This window comes from Lutra lutra, chromosome 5 (genome assembly GCF_902655055.1).
Source record: "Lutra lutra chromosome 5, mLutLut1.2, whole genome shotgun sequence".
NCBI lineage: Eukaryota > Metazoa > Chordata > Mammalia > Carnivora > Mustelidae > Lutra > Lutra lutra.
Window position 1 is genome coordinate 164915769 of NC_062282.1, and position 18463 is coordinate 164934231.

Genomic DNA, 18463 nt, shown 5'->3' on the forward strand with positions numbered 1-18463 from the left:
TTGTCTATAAGGGACCCATTTTGAACCTAAAGATACACCCAGACTGAAAGTGCAGTGATGGAGAAGCATCTTTCATGCCAATGGGCCGCAAAAGAAGGTTGGGGTAGTGATTCTCATATCAGATCTAAGATTTTAAACTAAAGACTGTAGTCAGAAATACAGAAGGACACTACATAATTGTTAAAGGGACTATCCACTAAGACGATCTAACAATTGTAAATATCTATGCCCCCAATATGGGAGCAGCCAATTATATAAGAAAACTGTTAATCAAGATAAACAATCATATTGATATGACTACATTAATAGTAGGAGATCTTTACATGCCTCTCTCAGAAATAGATCATCGAAGCAGAAAATCAATAAAGAAATAAGAACATTGAATGACACATTGGACCAGATGGACCTCATGGATATATACAGAACATTCCACCCTCAAACAACAGAATACTCATTCTTCTCAAGTGCACATGGAACTATCTCCATTATAGACCACATATTGGGTCACAAATCAGGACTCAACTGATTCCAAAAGACTGAGATGATTCCCTGCATATTCTCAGATCACAATGCTTTGAAACTGGAGCTCAATCACAAGGAAAAGTTTGGAAGGAACTCAAACACCGGGAAGCTAAAGACCACCTTGCTTAAGAATGCTTGGATCAACCAGGAGATCAAAGAAGAACTTAAATAATTCATGGAAACCAATGAGAATGAAGACACTTCAGTCCAAAACCTATGGGATACAGCAAAGGCAGTCCTAAGGGGGAAATACATAACCATCCAAGCCTCCCTCAAAAAAAATTGAAAAATCCAGAATACACCAGCTGTCTCTACACCTTAAAGAGCTGGAGAACCAACAACAAATCAAACCAACTCCACACATAAGAAGGGAAATCATCAAGATTAGAGCAGAGATCAATGAGGTAGAAAGCAGAGATACAGTAGGACGTATCAATGAAACTAGAAGCTGTTTTTTTTAAAGAATCAATAAGATCGATAAACCATTGGCCACACTAATCCAAAAGAAAAGAGAGAAAGCCCAAATTAATAAAATTATGAATGAAAAGGGAGAGATCACAACGAACACCAAGGAAGTAGAAAAAATCATCAGAAGTTATTATCAACAGTTATATGCCAATAAGTTAAGCTACCTAGATGAAATGGATGCATTACTGGAAAACTATAAACTCCCAAAATTGAACCAGGAAGAAATTGACAACCTGAATAGACTGATATCTAGTAATGAGATTGAAGCAGTGATCAAAAACCTCCAAAAAAACAAGAGCCCAGAAACTGGTGGATTCCCTGGGGAATTCTACTAAACTTTCAAATAAGAAATAACACCTGTTCTCCTGAAGCTGTTTCAAATAATTGAAGCAGAAGGAAGACTTCCAGACTCTTTTTTTTTCTGAAGCCAGCCTTACCCTGATCCCCAAACCAGGCAAAGTCCACATGAAAAAGGAGAATTTCAGACCAATATCCCTGATAAATATCGATGCTAAGACTGTCAGGAAGATCCTAGCAAATAGAATCCAACAGTACATTATAAAGAATCCAGCATCCATTCTTGATTAAAACGCTTCAAAGTATAGGAAAGGGGGACATTCCTCAACTTCATAAAATCCGTCTATGAAAGACCCAGAGAAAATATCATCCTCAATGGGAAAAAGGTTACAGCCTTCTCATTGAGATCGGAACACGACAAGGATGCCCACTCTCACCACTCTTGTTCAACATATTGTTAGAAGTCCTAGCAACAGCAACCAGACAACAAAGAGAAACAAAATGTATCCAAATTGGTAATGAAGAAGTAAAACTCTCTCTCTTCGCAGATGACATGATACTTTATATGGAATACCCAAAAGACTCCAACCCCCAAATTACTAGAACTCATACAGCAATTCAGAAACATGACAGGATATAAAGTTAATGTACAGAAATCACATGTTTTCTTATAAAATAACAATGAAAATACAGAAAGGGAAATTAGAGAATCGATTCCATTTACTATAGCACCAAGAACCATAAGATACATGGGAATAAACCTAACCAAAGAGGTAAAGGAACTGTACTCAAGGAACTACAGAACACTCATGAAAAAAATTGAAGAAGACACAAAAATATGGAAGACCATTCCATGTTCTTGGATCAGAAGAATAAACATTGTTAAAATGTCTATACTGTCTAGAGCAATCTATATTTTTAATGCCATTCTGATCAAAATTCCACCGGTATTTTTCAAAGAGCTGGAGCAAATAATCCTAAAATTTGCATGGAATCAGAAGAGAACCTGATTTTCTAAGGAAATGTTGAAAAACAAAAAAATAAAACTGGCGGGATCACGTTACCTGATTTCAAGCTTTACTACAAAGCTGTGATCACCAAGACAGCATGGTACTGGCATTAAAACAGACACATAGACCTGTGGAAGAGAGTAAAGAGCCCAGATATGGACCCTCAACTCTATGTTCAAATAATATTCAACAACACTGGAAAAAAATATCCAGTGGAAAAGTAAAATCTCTTCAATAAATGGTGCTTGGAAAATAGGACAGCTATATGTAGAATGAAACTCGACCATTCTCTTACACCGTACACAAAGATAAATCAAAATGAATAAAAGACCTCAATGTGAGAGAGGCATCCATCAGAATACTAGAGGAGAACATAGACAGTAATCTCTTCGATATCAGCCACAGCAACTTCTTTCAAGATATGTCTCCAAAGGCAAAGCAAACAAGAGCGAAAATGAACTTTTGGGACTTCACTAAATCAAAAGCTTCTGCACAGCAAAGGAAATAGTCAACAAAACAAAGAGGCAACCCATGGAATGGGAGAAGATATTTGCAAATGACAGTACAGACAAAAGGTTGATATCCAGGATCTCTAAAGAACTCCTGAAACTCAACACACACCAAACAGATAATCATATCAAAAAATGGGCAGTAGAGATGAACAGACACTCCTCCAATGAAGACATGCCAATGGCTATCAGACACATGAAAAAATGTTCATCATCACTAGCCATCAGGGAGATTCAAATTAAAACCACATTGAGATACCACCTTACACCAGTTAGAATGGCCAAAATTAGCAAGACAGGAAACAACATGTGTTGGAGAGGATGTGGAGAAAGCTGAACCCTCTTGCACTGTTTGTAGGAGTGCAGATTGGTGCAGCCACTTTGAAGAACAGTGTGGAGATTCCTCAAGAAATTAAAAATAGAGCTTCCCTATGACCCTTCAATTGCACTACTGGGTATTTACCGCATAGATATTAATGTAGTGAAAAGAAGGGCCATCTGTATCCCAATGTTTATAACAGCAATGGCCACGGTCACCAAACTGTGGAAAGAACTAAGATGCCCTTCAATGGACGAATGGATAAGGAAGATGTGGCCCATATACACTATGGAGTATTATGCCTCTATCAGAAAGGATGAATCCCAACTTTTGTATCAACATGGACAGGACTGGAAGAGCTTATGCTGAGTGAAATAAGTCAAGCAGAGAGAATCATTCATCATATGGTTTCACTTATTTGTGGAGCATAGCAAATAACATGGAGGACATGGGGAGATGAAGAGGAGAAGGGAATTGAGGGAAATTGGAAGGGGAGGTGAACCATGAGAGACTATAGACTCTGAAAAACAATCTGAGGGTCTTGAATTGGGGTTTGGGAGGTTGTGGAAACAAGGTGGTGGTTATTAGGGAGGGCACGTATTGCATGAAGCTGTGGGTGTGGTGCAAAAAAAACAATGAATACTGTTAAGCTGAAAATAAATTTAAAAAAAGCCTACATTGACTTGAAGAGACTGTCAGTGGAAGTATGAGCCTTTAAAGGTCATGCTCATGTGGTCTCTGATGGGAATGAAGAATGTTAGAAACTGGAGGAAAGGCAATCTTTGTTATAAAGAGATAAAGCACTTTGCTGAATTGTGCTTAGTTTTTTTCTGGAAAACAGAATATATTTGTGATGAGCTTGAATGATTACCTGAGGAGATTTCTAAGAAAAAAAAATATCAAGGGTGCAATCTGGATTTTTGTTATAGTTCATAGTAGAGTGCAAGAGCTTAGAGATTATTTTAACAAGGAATTGTTAAAATCCAGCTGTTAAGAAAACAGGAATCAGACTTTGAATACTCAGAAAACTGTCAGCCCATCCACACTGAAAAACACAAGAAAAGCATGATCTGGAGAGAACAAGAATTGTTCGCTGGAAGAATACTTCGGTGAAGACATTATAGGTATGACTCCTGGCCAGAAAGATAGGAATGTGCAATGTTGAAATTTGAACAAGGGATCCACTTCTGGAATTTCAGTTTTTAACTCGAATGCTCTCAAGTTTCACACTTTCTTATTCACAGAATCTACCTCTCTATCCTGTATACTGTGTGTGTGTACACACACACACACACACACACACATATATATATATATATATATATATATATATATATATATGTTACATGGTGTACACGTTTGGTACCTTCTCCATCCCCCTGTGGTACAGATTTTAAAAGACAAGACATATGAAGTTTAAGAGGAGTGACCGTACTATAAAAATAATAGTGCCATACGACTTCAGTTATATGTGGAATCTGAAAAACAAACAAAAACCAAACTCTTAAATACAGAGAACAAACTGGTGATTGCCAAAGGGAAAATGGGTAGGAGAATGGGAAAAACAGATAAAGGGGATAAAGAGGTAAAAAATTTTCAGTTACAAAATACATAAATTACAGAAATGTAAATTACAGCCTAGGGAATATGTTCAATAATACTGTAACAATGCAGTGTGGTGACAGATGGTAACTACGTTTATCATGGTAAGCATCAAGTAATGTACAGAATTATCAAGTCACTCTATTGTACACCTGAAACTAATATAACATAGTATGTTAATGATACTACAGTATTTTTTCTAAAACAATTAAAAATTTAAAAAAAGAACAATACCTGTGCTAGGGTGATTGGAATGTGAAAGTCACATTTCTTAGCCTAACGTATTTGTGTCTATATACATAATGTGGAAATGTTTGGGATCTTGTGTTTTCTGGAGTGAGTTGAACAGTAACTTACATTTGCTAGAAAGGAGGGGATTTCCCCATCCAATTGTCAATAGAGTGTTCACATATGAGGGCTAGGTATCATTGGAGAATTCAGATGTCTGAAATTAACTGAAAACTGAGAAGAAACATTTTACCTGTGGTAAGCCCATTGGCAGCTTCTAAAAAAGGCATTTATTTCAGTTGAATGTTAAGAAAGCTCCAGCTGACTGGAGACATGTGTTAAAAGACCCTTGTCAGATTTTCTTTAAAAAAAAAAAAAAGAGAGAGAGCTTGGAGTCAAGATGGCGGAGAAGGAGCAGGCTGAGACTACTTCAGGTAGCAGGAGATCAGCTAAATAGCTTATCTAAAGATTGCAAACACCTACAAATCCAACGGGAGATTGAAGAGAAGAAGAACAGCAATTCTAGAAACAGAAAATCAACCACTATCTGAAAGGTAGGACTGGCGGAGAAGTGAATCCAAAGCGACGGGAAGATAGACCACGGGGGGAGGGGCCGGATCCCGGCGATCAGCGGAGCAATGGAGCAAAATCAGGACTTTTAAAAGTCTGTTCCGCTGAGGGACATCGCTCCAGAGGCTTAACTGGGGTGAAGCCCAGGCGGGGTCAGCGCGGCCTCAGGTCCCGCAGGGTCGCAGAAGGATAGGGGGTGTCTGAGTGTCGCAGAGCTTACCGGTATGAGAACGGGGAAGCCGGCTGCAGAGACAGAGCCAAGGAGTGACTCTCAGCTCGGGGATGCCTTGAACCGGTCGCAGGCTCGGTCAGCTCGGAGCGCGGCCGGAGGCCAGGGTGACAGGAGTCATTGGGCGCTGTTCTCTGAGGGCGCACTGAGGAGTGGGGCCCCAGGCTATCGGCTCCTCCGGGCCAGAGACCGGGAGGCCACCATCTTCATTCCCGTCTTCCAGAACTCTACGGAAAGCACTCAGGGAAAAAAAGCTCCGGAAAGCAAACCCAGCAAACCTGAGCGGATTACTCAGCGCAGCCCCGGGTAAGGGCGGTGCAACTCCGCCTGGGGCAAAGACGCTTTAGAATCACTACAACAGGCCCCTCCCCCAGAAAATCAATCGGAAACCCAGCCAGGACCAAGTTCACCTACCCAGGAGTGCTTTCCAATACCAAGGAGAGCGGCAGAATTCCAGAGGGGAAGAAAGCAAAGCTCGGAACACATGGGATTCTCCCCATGATTTTTTAGCCTTGCAGTTAATTTAACTTTTTTTTCTTTTTCAATTTTTTTTCTTTTTCTCTTCTTCTGCTAAATTTTTTTTACTTTTACCATTTTCTTTTTTAACTTTTTTTAAATAGTTTATCTAATATATATATATATTTTTTCCTCTTTTTATATTTTTTCTTTATCGGCTTTCTTTTTTAAAAGAGTTTCTTTTTTTTTTTGAACCCCTTTTTATCCCCTTTCTCCCCCCTCACGATTTGGGATCTCTTCTGATTTGGCTAAAGCATATTTTCCTGGGGTTGTTGCCACCCTTTTAGTATTTTACTTGCTCCTTCATAAACTCTTATCTGGACAAAATGACAAGGCGGAAAAATTCACAACAAAAAAAAAGAACAAGAGGCAGTACCAAAGGCTAGGGACCTAATCAATACAGACATTGGAAATATGTCAGATATAGAGTTCAGAATGACGATTCTCAAGGTTCTAGTCGGGCTTGAAAAAGGCATGGAAGATATTAAAGCAACCCTCTCGGGAGATATAAAAGCCCTTTCTGGAGAAATAAAAGAACTAAAATCTAACCAAGTTGAAATCAAAAAAGCTATTAATGAGGTGCAATAAAAAATGGAGGCTCTCACTGCTAGGATAAATGAGGCAGAAGAAAGAATTAGCGATATAGAAGACCAAATGACAGAGAATAAAGAAGCTGAGCAAAAGAGGGACAAACAGCTACTGGACCACGAGGGGAGAATTCGAGAGATAAGTGACACCATAAGACGAAACAACATTAGGATAATTGGGATTCCAGAAGAAGAGGAAAGAGAGAGGGGAGCAGAAGGTATGTTGGAGAGAATTATTGGAGAGAATTTCCCCAATATGGCAAAGGGAACAAGCATCAAAATTCAAGAGGTTCAGAGAACCCCCCTCAAAATCAATAAGAATAGGTCCACACCCTGTCACCTAATAATAAAATTTACAAGTTTTAGTGACAAAGAAAAGATCCTGAAAGCAGCCCAGGAAAAGAAGTCTGTAACGTACAATGGTAAAAATATTAGATTGGCAGCAGACTTATCCACAGAGACCTGGCAGGCCAGAAAGAGCTGGCATGATATATTCAGAGTACTAAATGAGAAAAACATGCAGCCAAGAATACTATATCCAGCTAGGCTATCATTGAAAATAGACGGAGAGATTAAAAGCTTCCAGGACAAACAAAAACTGAAAGAATTTGCAGATACCAAACCAGCTCTACAGGAAATATTGAAAGGGGTCCTCTAAGCAAAGAGAGACCCTCAAAGTAGTAGATCAGAAAGAAACAGAGACAATATACAATAACAGTCACCTTACAGGCAATACAATGGCACTAAATTCATATCTCTCAATACTTACCCTGAATGTTAATGGGCTAAATGCCCCAATCAAAAGACACAGGGTATCAGAATGGATAAAAAAACAAAACCCATCTATATGTTGCCTACAAGAAACTCATCTTACACCCGAAGACACCTCCAGGTTTAAAGTGAGGGGGTGGAAAAGAATTTACCATGCTAATGGACATCAGAAGAAAGCAGGAGTGGCAATCCTTATATCAGATCAATTAGATTTTAAGCCAAAGACTATAATAAGAGATGAGGAAGGACACTATATCATACTCAAAGGAACTGTCCAACAAGAAGATCTAACAATTTTAAATATCTATGCCCCTAACGTGGGAGCAGCCAACTATATAAACCAATTAATAACAAAATCAAAGAAACACATCGACAAGAATACAATCATAGTAGGGGATTTTAACACTCCCCTGACTGAAATGGACAGATCATCCAAGCAAAAGATCAACAAGGAAATCAAGGCCTTAAATGACACACTGGACCAGATGGACATCACAGATATATTCAGAACATTTCATCCCAAAGCAACAGAATACACATTCTTCTCTAGTGCACATGGAACGTTCTCCAGAATAGATCACATTCTTGGTCCTAAATCAAGTCTCAACCGGTATCAAAAGATTGGGATCATTCCCTGCATATTTTCAGACCACAATGCTCTAAAGCTAGAACTCAATAACAAGAGGAAATTTGGAAAGAACCCAAATACATGGAGACTAAACAGCATCCTTCTAAAGAATGAATGGGTCAACCAGGAAATCAAAGAAGAATTGAAAAAACTTATGGAAACAAATGATAATGAAAACACAATGGTTCAGAATCTGTGGGACACAACAAAGGCAGTCCTGAGAGGAAAATATATAGCGGTACAAGCCTTTCTCAAGAAACAAGAAAGGTCTCAGGTACACAACCTAACCCTACACCTAAAGGAGCTGGAGAAAGAACAAGAAAGAAACCCTAAACCCAGCAGGAGAAGAGAAATCATAAAGATTAGAGCAGAAATCAATGAAATAGAAATAAAAAAAAAAAAAAAACAATAGAACAAATCAACGAAACTAGGAGCTGGTTCTTTGAAAGAATTAATAAGATTGATAAACCCCTGGCCAGACTTATCAAACAGAAAAGAAAAAGGACCCAAATAAATAAAATCATGAATGAAAGAGGAGAGATCACAACGAACACCAAAGAAATACAGACAATTATAAGAATATACTATGAGCAACTCTATGCCAACAAATTTGACAATCTGGAAGAAATGGTTGCATTCCTAGAGACATATAAACTACCACAACTGAACCAGGAAGAAATAGAAAGCCTGAACAGACCCATAACCAGTAAGGAGATTGAAACAGTCATCAAAAATCTCCAAACAAACAAAAGCCCAGGGCCAGACGGCTTCCCGGGGGAATTCTACCAAACATTTAAAGAAGAACTAATTCCTATTCTCCTGAAACTGTTCCAAAAAATAGAAATAGAAGGAAAACTTCCAAACTCATTTTATGAGGCCAGCATCACCTTGATTCCAAAACCAGACAAGGATCCCAACAAAAAAGAGAACTACAGACCAATATCCTTGATGAACACAGATGCAAAAATTCTCGTCAAAATACTAGCCAATAGGATTCAACAGTACATTAAAAGGATTATTCACCACGACCAAGTGGATTTTATTCCAGGGCTGCAAGGTTGGTTCAACATCCGCAAATCAATCAATGTGATACAACACATTAATAAAAGAAAGAACACGAATCATATGATACTCTCCATAGATGCTGAAAAAGCATTTGACAAAGTACTGCATCCCTTCCTGATCAAAACTCTTCAAAGTGTAGGGATAGACGGCACATACCTCAATAATATCAAAGCCATCTATGAAAAACCCACCGCAAATATCATTCTCAATGGAGAAAAACTGAAAGCTTTTCCGCTAAGGTCAGGAACACGGCAGGGATGTCCGTTATCACAACTGCTATTCAACATAGTACTAGAAGTCCTAGCCTCAGCAATCAGACAACAAAAGGAAATTAAAGGCATCCATATCGGCAAAGAAGAAGTCAAACTATCACTCTTTGCAGATGATATGATACTATATGTGGAAAACCCAAAAGACTCCACTCCAACACAGCTAGAACTTGTACAGGAATTCAGTAAAGTGTCAGGATATAAAATCAATGCACAGAAATCAGTTTAATTTCTCTACACCAACAACAAGACAGAAGAAAGAGAAATTAAGGAGTCCATCCCAATTACAATTGCACCCAAAACTATAAGATACCTAGGAATAAACCTAACCAAAGAGACTAAGAATCTATACTCAGAAAACTATAAAGTACTCATGAAAGAAATTGAGGAAGACACAAAAAATGAAAAATGTTCCATGCTCCTGGATTGGAAGAATAAATATTGTGAAAATGTCTATGCTACCTAAAGCAATCTACACATTTAATGCAATTCCTATCAAAGTACCATCCATTTTTTTCAAAGAAATGGAAAAAATAATCCTAAAATTCATATGGAATCAGAAAAGACCTCGAATAGCCAAAGGAATGTTGAAAAAGAAAGCCAAAGTCGGTGGCATCACAATTCCGGACTTCAAGCTCTATTACAAAGCTGTCATCATCAAGACAGCATGGTACTGGCACAAAAACAGACACATAGATCAATGGAACAGAATAGAGAGCCCAGAAATGGACCCTCAACTCTATGGTCAACTCATCTTCGACAAAGCAGGAAAGAATGTCCAATGGAACAAAGACAGCCTCTTCAATAAATGGTGTTGGGAAAATTGGACAGCCACATGCAGAAAAATGAAATTGGATCATTTCCTTACACCACACACGAAAATAGACTCAAAATGGATGAAGGATCTCAACGTGAGAAAGGAATCCATCAAAATCCTCGAGGAGAACACAGGCAGCAACCTCTTCGACCTCAGCCACCGGAACATCTTCCTAGGAACATCACCAAAGGCAAGGGAAGCAAGGGCAAAAATGAACTTTTGGGATTTTATCAAGATCAAAAGCTTTTGCACAGCAAAGGAAACAGTGAACAAAACCAAAAGACAACTGACAGAATGGGAGAAGATATTTGCAAATGACATATCAGATAAAGGGCTAGTGTCCAAAATCTCTAAAGAACTTAGCAAACTCAACACCCAAAGAACAAATAATCCGATCAAGAAATGGGCAGAGGACATGAACAGACATTTCTGCAAAGAAGACATCCAGATGGCCAACAGACACATGAAAAAGTGCTCCATATCACTCGGCATCAGGGAAATACAAATCAAAACCACCATGAGATATCACCTCACACCAGTCAGAATGGCTAAAATTAACAAGTCAGGAAATGACAGATGCTGGCGAGGATGCGGAGAAAGGGGAACCCTCCTACACTGTTGGTGGGAATGCAAGCTGGTGCACCCACTCTGGAAAACCGCATGGAGGTTCCTCAAAATGTTGAAAATAGAACTACCCTATGACCCTGCAATTGCACTGCTGTGTATTTACCCTAAAGATACAAACGTAGTGATCCGAAGGGGCACGTGCACCCGAATGTTTATAGCAGCAATGTCTACAGTAGCCAAACTATGGAAAGAACCTAGATGTCCATCTGCAGACGAATGGATAAAGAAGATGTGGTATATATACACAATGGAATACTATGCAGCCATCAAAAGAAATGAAATCTTGCCATTTGTGACGACCTGGATGGAACTAGAGGGTATCATGCTTAGCGAAATAAGTCAATCGGAGAAAGACAACTATCATATGATCTCCCTGATATGAGGGAGAGGAGATGCAACATGGGGGGTTGAGGGGGTAGGAGAAGAGTAAATGAAACAAGATGGGATTGGGAAGGAGACAAACCATAAGTGACTCTTAATCTCACAAAACAAACTGAGGGTTGATGGGGGGAGGGGGTTGGGAGAGGGGGGTGAGGTTATGGATATTGGGGAGGGTATGTGCTATGGTGAGTGCTGTGAAGTGTGTAAACCTGGCGATTCGCAGACCTGTACCCCTGGGGATATAAATATATATTTATAAAGCTGTAAAAAAAAAAAAAAAAGAAAAGAAAAAAGAAAGGATGAATACCCAAGTTTTGTAGCAACATGGACGGGACTGGAAGAGATTATGCTGAGTGAAATAAGTCAAGCAGAGAGAGTCAATTAACATATGGTTTCACTTATTTGTGGAGCATAACAAATAGCATGGAGGACAAGGGGAGATGGAGAGGAGAAGGGAGTTGAGGGAAATTGGATTGGGAGGTGAACCATGAGCGACTATGGACTCTGAAAAACGATCTGAGAATTTTGAAGGGGTGGGGGGTGGGAGGTTGGGGGCACCAGGTGGTGGGTATTGTAGAGGGCACGGATTGCATGGAGCACTGGGTGTGGTGCAAAAATAATGAATACTGTGATCCTGAAAAATAAAAAAAAAAAATAAAAAAAAAGATATTTTATGAGGCACCTGGGTGGTTCATTTGATTAAACATCCAACTCTTGGTTTTGGCACTGGTCATGATCTCAGGGTTTTGAGATCAAGACTTATGTGGGGCTGCCTGCTCAGCATCGGGTCTGTTTAGATTTCTCTTCTTCTCCCTGTGCCTCTACCCCTCCTCCAACTCATGCACATGCAAATCCTCTCCCTCCTTCTCTAAAATAAATGAAGGAAAATCTTCTAAATATGTGGTTTTTTTTTCATTTTTGAGATTTTGTACATCTGGATTTTCCTATAAAATTTTTTTTAATAATTTTTTTATTTTTTCAGCATAACAGTATTCATTAGTTAGGTACATAACTAAATTAATTAGTACTTATCATTGAAGTAAGGACAAAAAAAGAAACAAACAAGATGCAGGAATATCTACTATTATTGATTCATGTTCAAGAACACAGTCAAGGATCAAGACCTCTGGCGATACAGTGTGGTTGAGGAGAATTCCTGCCAGAAGTCTTAAGACATTTGAGAAAGTAAATCATATAACGTCTTTTCTTTCAATATTAAAGATAAAAATGAAATAATGCATGCATAGTTTAAAAAATAGATAGATATTTTTTCAAGCATGTAGAATAAATACAAAACACATTTGGTCATACCACAAAGATACTACTAATAAAGTTCTTTCTTTCTGTCTAGTTTTGTCTCATGCCACACTTTAGTAAAATTCATATTACTCCTTGACTATTCTTTCTCTACTTTTGCCTTTCTTTTCCTTCCTTCTTCTACTCTTCCTTTTTATTCGTACATTTTAGGATTGATGCTATTTTAATTTCTTCTCAATTAAAGCTATTCTTGGAGGGGGGCTCAGTTGTTGAGTTCCAGCTCAGATTGATCTGAAATCAACCTGGGATCCTGCCCAGAGTTGGACTCTGTGCTCAGCAGGCAGTCTGCTTCAAGGTTCTCTGTCTCTGCCCAAGCCCCCCTACTCTCTCTCTCTCTCTCTCTCTCTCTCTCTCTCTCTAATAAAAATTACTTTAAAGGAGATTAAAAATATGAAAAACCTGAAAAAATTTTAAAAGCCTACAAAATTAAAATACAAAGAATGCTACTTAGTGTTTTCCCTAAGCTCTGAAGTTTTGCAGCCCTCTATTATCAGTAAACTTGAGAGGAGGGAGTCGTTCGTGATCCTCTTCAAGGGGAAGGACCTCAAGTGTAAGTCAACTAGTGCAAAAGCAGCTCTCCTAAGCAGCAGAGACAGGCCTCTGTGTAAGCAGCTCTGGATTCCAGTATGTGGCCCTGTTTTACTCCCTGAAGGCTTGTAGCACCAATGGGTGAGATGATTATCACTGCACCCTGCTCTCTACCCAGGAGCTGAAAATTTGCACCACAGCTCTTCAGTGAACCCTTACAGGAAAAAAAAAAAAAAAAAACACGATCCACCAGTCCTAACTCCTCAGTTTCTGTCAGAATTCTGTGTTCACCCTGTCAGTGAAAAGGCATTTTTGTCTTAGGCACGTGACTGAGTTTCAACTCCAATATTTTCCCTTTGTTTTTAAATATTTTATTTATTTATTTGAGAGACAGAGAGGGAGAGAGAATGAGAGGGGAGAAGGTCAGAGGGAGAAGCATACTCACCATGGAGCTGGGAGCCAGATATGGGACTTGCTCCCGGGACTCTGTGATCATGACCTGAGCTGAAGGCAGGTGCTTAACAAACTGAGCCACCCAGCCATCACCACCTCCAATTTCTATGGATTCCTGTGACACAGACCCACACAATACCTGTGGGGTGTTTTACGTTTTTCATGCTTCTGTTTTTTGCTGGACCCCTCCCAGAAATGTGAATGCCCAACCATGAGGTGATTCACGGTATAGGGCTAAACAGAGCAGAAAGAGAGGAACTAGCTTCGTGGTTTTCAGCCATTTTCCCCTAACTGATGTGTGGGAACTCTGAAGCATTCGGGCCCCACCTGTTCTTCTTCTGACCCCTTGGATCCTGAGATCATGCTGTCACACCTGGGATTCCAACCTGCTTCACAACTTGAACACTTTTAAGCCAGGAATGTCCCCCACAGTAGTACACTCATAAGTGTTTTAATCATGCACTTCATTGTCGATAAATACTTTGCAGTAGGTACTTCCCCTCTTCTGTATCCATGGCCATATTACCCGCACAACGTATTCCCACCCACACCACTTGAGCTGTGAAGCTTCCACAGGTACAACAGTGGGAGCTAGAGGAGCTCTTGAAGTGGTTCAGGATCTTCTTCTGTGGCTGGTGCTCTTGGTACAAGAAGAGAAAGTATCATCACCATGATTGACTTTTCATGTCCCTCCTAAATAAGGAAAAATTTTCCACCATTCAATGTTCTCTGAGTCCATGAAGCAATCCCAAGAAGGTCTCCCCTGATGGCAGGTCATGGGCACAGGGATCTGAGAGAGTACTAATTACTCACAGCTTATCAGTTGATGGAGAATTGCTCTGTGTGGCCTAAACTGTTCCCTCCACAGGTCTATATCAGCCAAACTCTGTCCTCCTCACCTCAGCGTCTCTCTGGTTCTCCTCCCTCTGCCTCTCCCCTCCTTCCTATGCTCTTTTCCCTCTAATAAAGAAATAAATACCTAAAAAATAAATAAAATATTGAGCATAAAACGGTACATTTAGGCCTTCAAGACCTGCCTGGAAATATCCTCCTGTGTGTATTTCTTTCTCATCTTTCCTCTGGTGCTGATGGTGTCAGAGGTGCATGACAACCCAGGGAGTGAGAAGGGTGATGGTGGAGGGAATCTGCCTTCCTAAAAGATCACATGAAGAATCCCAGTCTCCTAAGTTTAAGAGCCACTCAGCACTGTCATGGGCAGAAATCTGTGGTAACATGCTACCAAAATTTGGGGAGTTACTTGGTAATTTAACATAATGTAATATACCTACAACATGTTGAAATCACCAAGATAACTTCAATATTTATCAGTCTAAATCCTTTAAAAATGACCAAAGAGGCACCTGTCTTCCTCAGACAGTAGGATACTTGATCTCAGGGTTATGAATTTGAGCCCCACGTCAGGTATAGTTAGCTTAAAAAAAAAAGCAAAACAAATGAAAACAAAAGGACTTACACATGAGCAAAATCAATGATGCTCAAACAATGGAGCTGGTCAGTGTTGGGATGGATCCTGTATTGTGCTCATTTAGCCACTGAGCACTGCACACGCAGATGGTACCAGTGCTTATCAGCCAACCAGGTTCTCCCTCTAAGAGCTCAGGGTCTAGAGGAAAAGATAGACAAACAAGAAACAAAATTGTGAATGAAAAGAGCAATTGCTCCATAGGAAAAGAGCAAGGGACTACGACTAAGTCATAAGTTCCACCAGGTGAGGTGTATGACAAGGCTATTCTGAGATGACATTGAGAATTCCTGTGGCAGGAAAAGAAGGAGACAGCCATGCACAAATCTGAGTGTATTCGGCCTCTCAGAGGGCACCATGGAGCAAAGGATCAGAGGCAGATTTTGATGTTCCCAGAGTGGAAGTTAGAAAGGAGGCCAGGGTGGCTAGAGGAAGCTGAGGAAGAGATCAGAGAGGGAGGGTAGGAGGACCAGGGCCTGGGGCATTTCGACAGTATCAGTGCCATTCTCCCAGTGCTGTGTGACCACATTTCCCCATACTCAGTGGCTGAACCCAGAAACATTGTCTCTCGGTCTCAGGGGATAAAAAATCCAAAAGTGTTCAGCTGGGGGCTCCTTCCAGAGTCTCTCTTTAGGTTGGAGCTGTTGTCAACACCAAGGGAGGACCTGCCTCACTGAGAACGTGAGCTCACTTAGGGGCATTGGCTAGATATGGCCCATCTCAAAGACCTGAGTTCCTACGTCTTTTGTTGACCAACAGTGGTAGGCCACGTGCATGTCTGTGTCATGGTTCAACCTAAGGGTTTGTACTCCAGTGTGAGGATATGATAGAGAACATGGGTCAGAGTCAACATGGGGCTGAGCAATGAGCTTTTATAACTAAATCTCAGCAGGGCCTTTTGGTCATGTTGCCATGTTCTGTGGAATGAAAGTGAATCAGTAAATCTAGATCACACTCAGCAGAGGGGGTTACACAAGGATGTTTACAGAGGATTTTGGTAACAAATGGTACCCCTGGGGGGAGAAGGTGATGAACCCTGCATGGTCCGTGCCTTGCCAGGATCAGACAGGAAGGAAGGCTTACTGGGCATAAATCCTGCTCTTTGAGTGTCCTCAAAGTTGGGGAGCTGGATACACCTACCCATTCACTGGTGGCTCAGGAAAAGTTTGTCTAGAAGGAACTGGCTATAGACATGGAAATGGTATCAAAATGAGGGTGATCATTGATATCCTAGATAGGAGACATCTCCCATGTTCTTGTCTGAGGAGGACCCCAGGTCATGGCAACCCACTGAATGGACAGCACATCCTTTGGAAAAAGGTAATGGCTTACATCACAGGACAGGCAATCTCTATGGGTAAGGTTGGATTCTGACCCTCAAGGGACAAGGATCACATCACTTCTTTAGGGTTTGCATTGAAAATTAGAAGCCTAATATCTTGGAAAGCTATTACCCAAGCTATTACTCTGTTCTTCTGGGCCTCCAGAATGTGAGCACTGATGAACACATGTGTTTCACAGAGGAGAGAGTGTGCATATACACACAAAAACACACAAACCAGTAAGGACTGTGCCGTGGAATCTGACTAGTAGCAGATTCAAAGAAGTTGATAAGAGGAAGCAAATTTGTTTGGAGGTATTTTCTACATGTGACACTACTCCTCTAACATCATAGATATTATCCAACCTATCCCTATGGATATCTGGTAGAAGGACATGCTAGAATCATCTGTATTTTACAGAGAAGAAAATCTCTGTCAGGCACAATGGTTTATCCAGGGTCAGAAACAGGTAAGAATAGAGAGTTGTGTCTGAAACCAAGTGTGTTTCCAAGCTGGGGCCCTGGATGCATCCAGATCTTCCCTGGGGCCCTGTGGAGAGGGGTGTGTTGATGTCACTGTGTACAGATGTGGCCTTTCATGCAGAAAGGCGATAAGGAGATGGAAGACCAGAGTACTGTTTGTGTAGGCGTCAAACCAAGAGTGGAATGTGGTAGGGGATCCCAGGCAGTGATGTCACTTTCTTGACCACAGACCCCAACAGAACTTGGAACCCCTGCAACCAGGCACCCAGATTCTAGTGTAGTCCAGTATCAGGGTTGCTTGGCTGGAGACATCTGATACGGAAAGTTGTTCTCTTGCTGCTTGCCTAATTTCCAGAGATCTGGCTTCCAGAAACCCCAGGGGAATGGATTTTTCACATGCTGCAGACATTGGCTCAAACCTCTCCTTCAATGCTTCAGGGTATTTGGCAAGAGGTGCCATAAGGTACATAATACTGAGCAGACTAGGTGATGCCCACCTGTCTGAACTATCCAAGGGCAGCCTTATCCCTTCCTTTTGAGTTTTAGGGAAAGAGGAATATGAGGGTGTTCATGTCCATGGGCTGGAGGAGGTTGAGAACAGTGGATACCCTGGTGATCCCTTCTTGTTCACACCAATGTCATTGTGGGCAGAGTGAAAAGAGGATTCCTGAGGTGCCTCTTATCTGTGCCAGAGCACATCCACAGCCCTGATAAAGGAGGGCCTTCCCTCTCCACCAGGGTAGTGAGGCACTGTAAATTAAAGGGGCTGCTGAAATTTCATTCACATATCTATTATTCCTGATTTAGGGTAAATGTCCGAGACCTCCTTCTGGAAAATGGGAAGATGTCCTGTGGAGATGTGGATGGTGTGTGAGCACTGTGGGAGAGCATGGGGGATGGAGGACAGCTTCAACCCCTGAGAGGGTCATTCTCCATGCTTGCCCCCTCCCAGCCCTAACTCTACCTCAATTCTGGGACCCAGAACTGAGGATTTAGAAACAATCACACAGAAGTCTGTTGGAACCTGGACACTGGATGCTCAGAGGGTGCTCAGGAGACCCAGTGAGAGCTCAGGGATCAGACATCCCACACATGTGGGAGATTACTGTCAGTGGAAGGAGACCTACTCATGGCACCTAGTAAATAAAGCAGCAGATGGGCACAGGAGGTAACTTTTTAGCTATTGGGAGGGTCCTGTGTAGGCCTGGCTAGAGACAGAGTCCCTTGGTTCCCATCTTGGTTGTATCTTCCCAGAGCAGTGGCATGTGCAGTGAGAGTAATTAAGAGGCCAGACACCACAACTCCCTGGACACATGTCATTGAATTCAAGTGGCAAGTGGGCAAGGAGACAGGCTGAGGAATGAATCCAGCTCCCCTGAGAAGTACAGAAATGCTTACACCATTGATCATGGACCCACATTCACAGTGAATTTCTGCTACCCTTCCATCTGTGACAAGGTCTG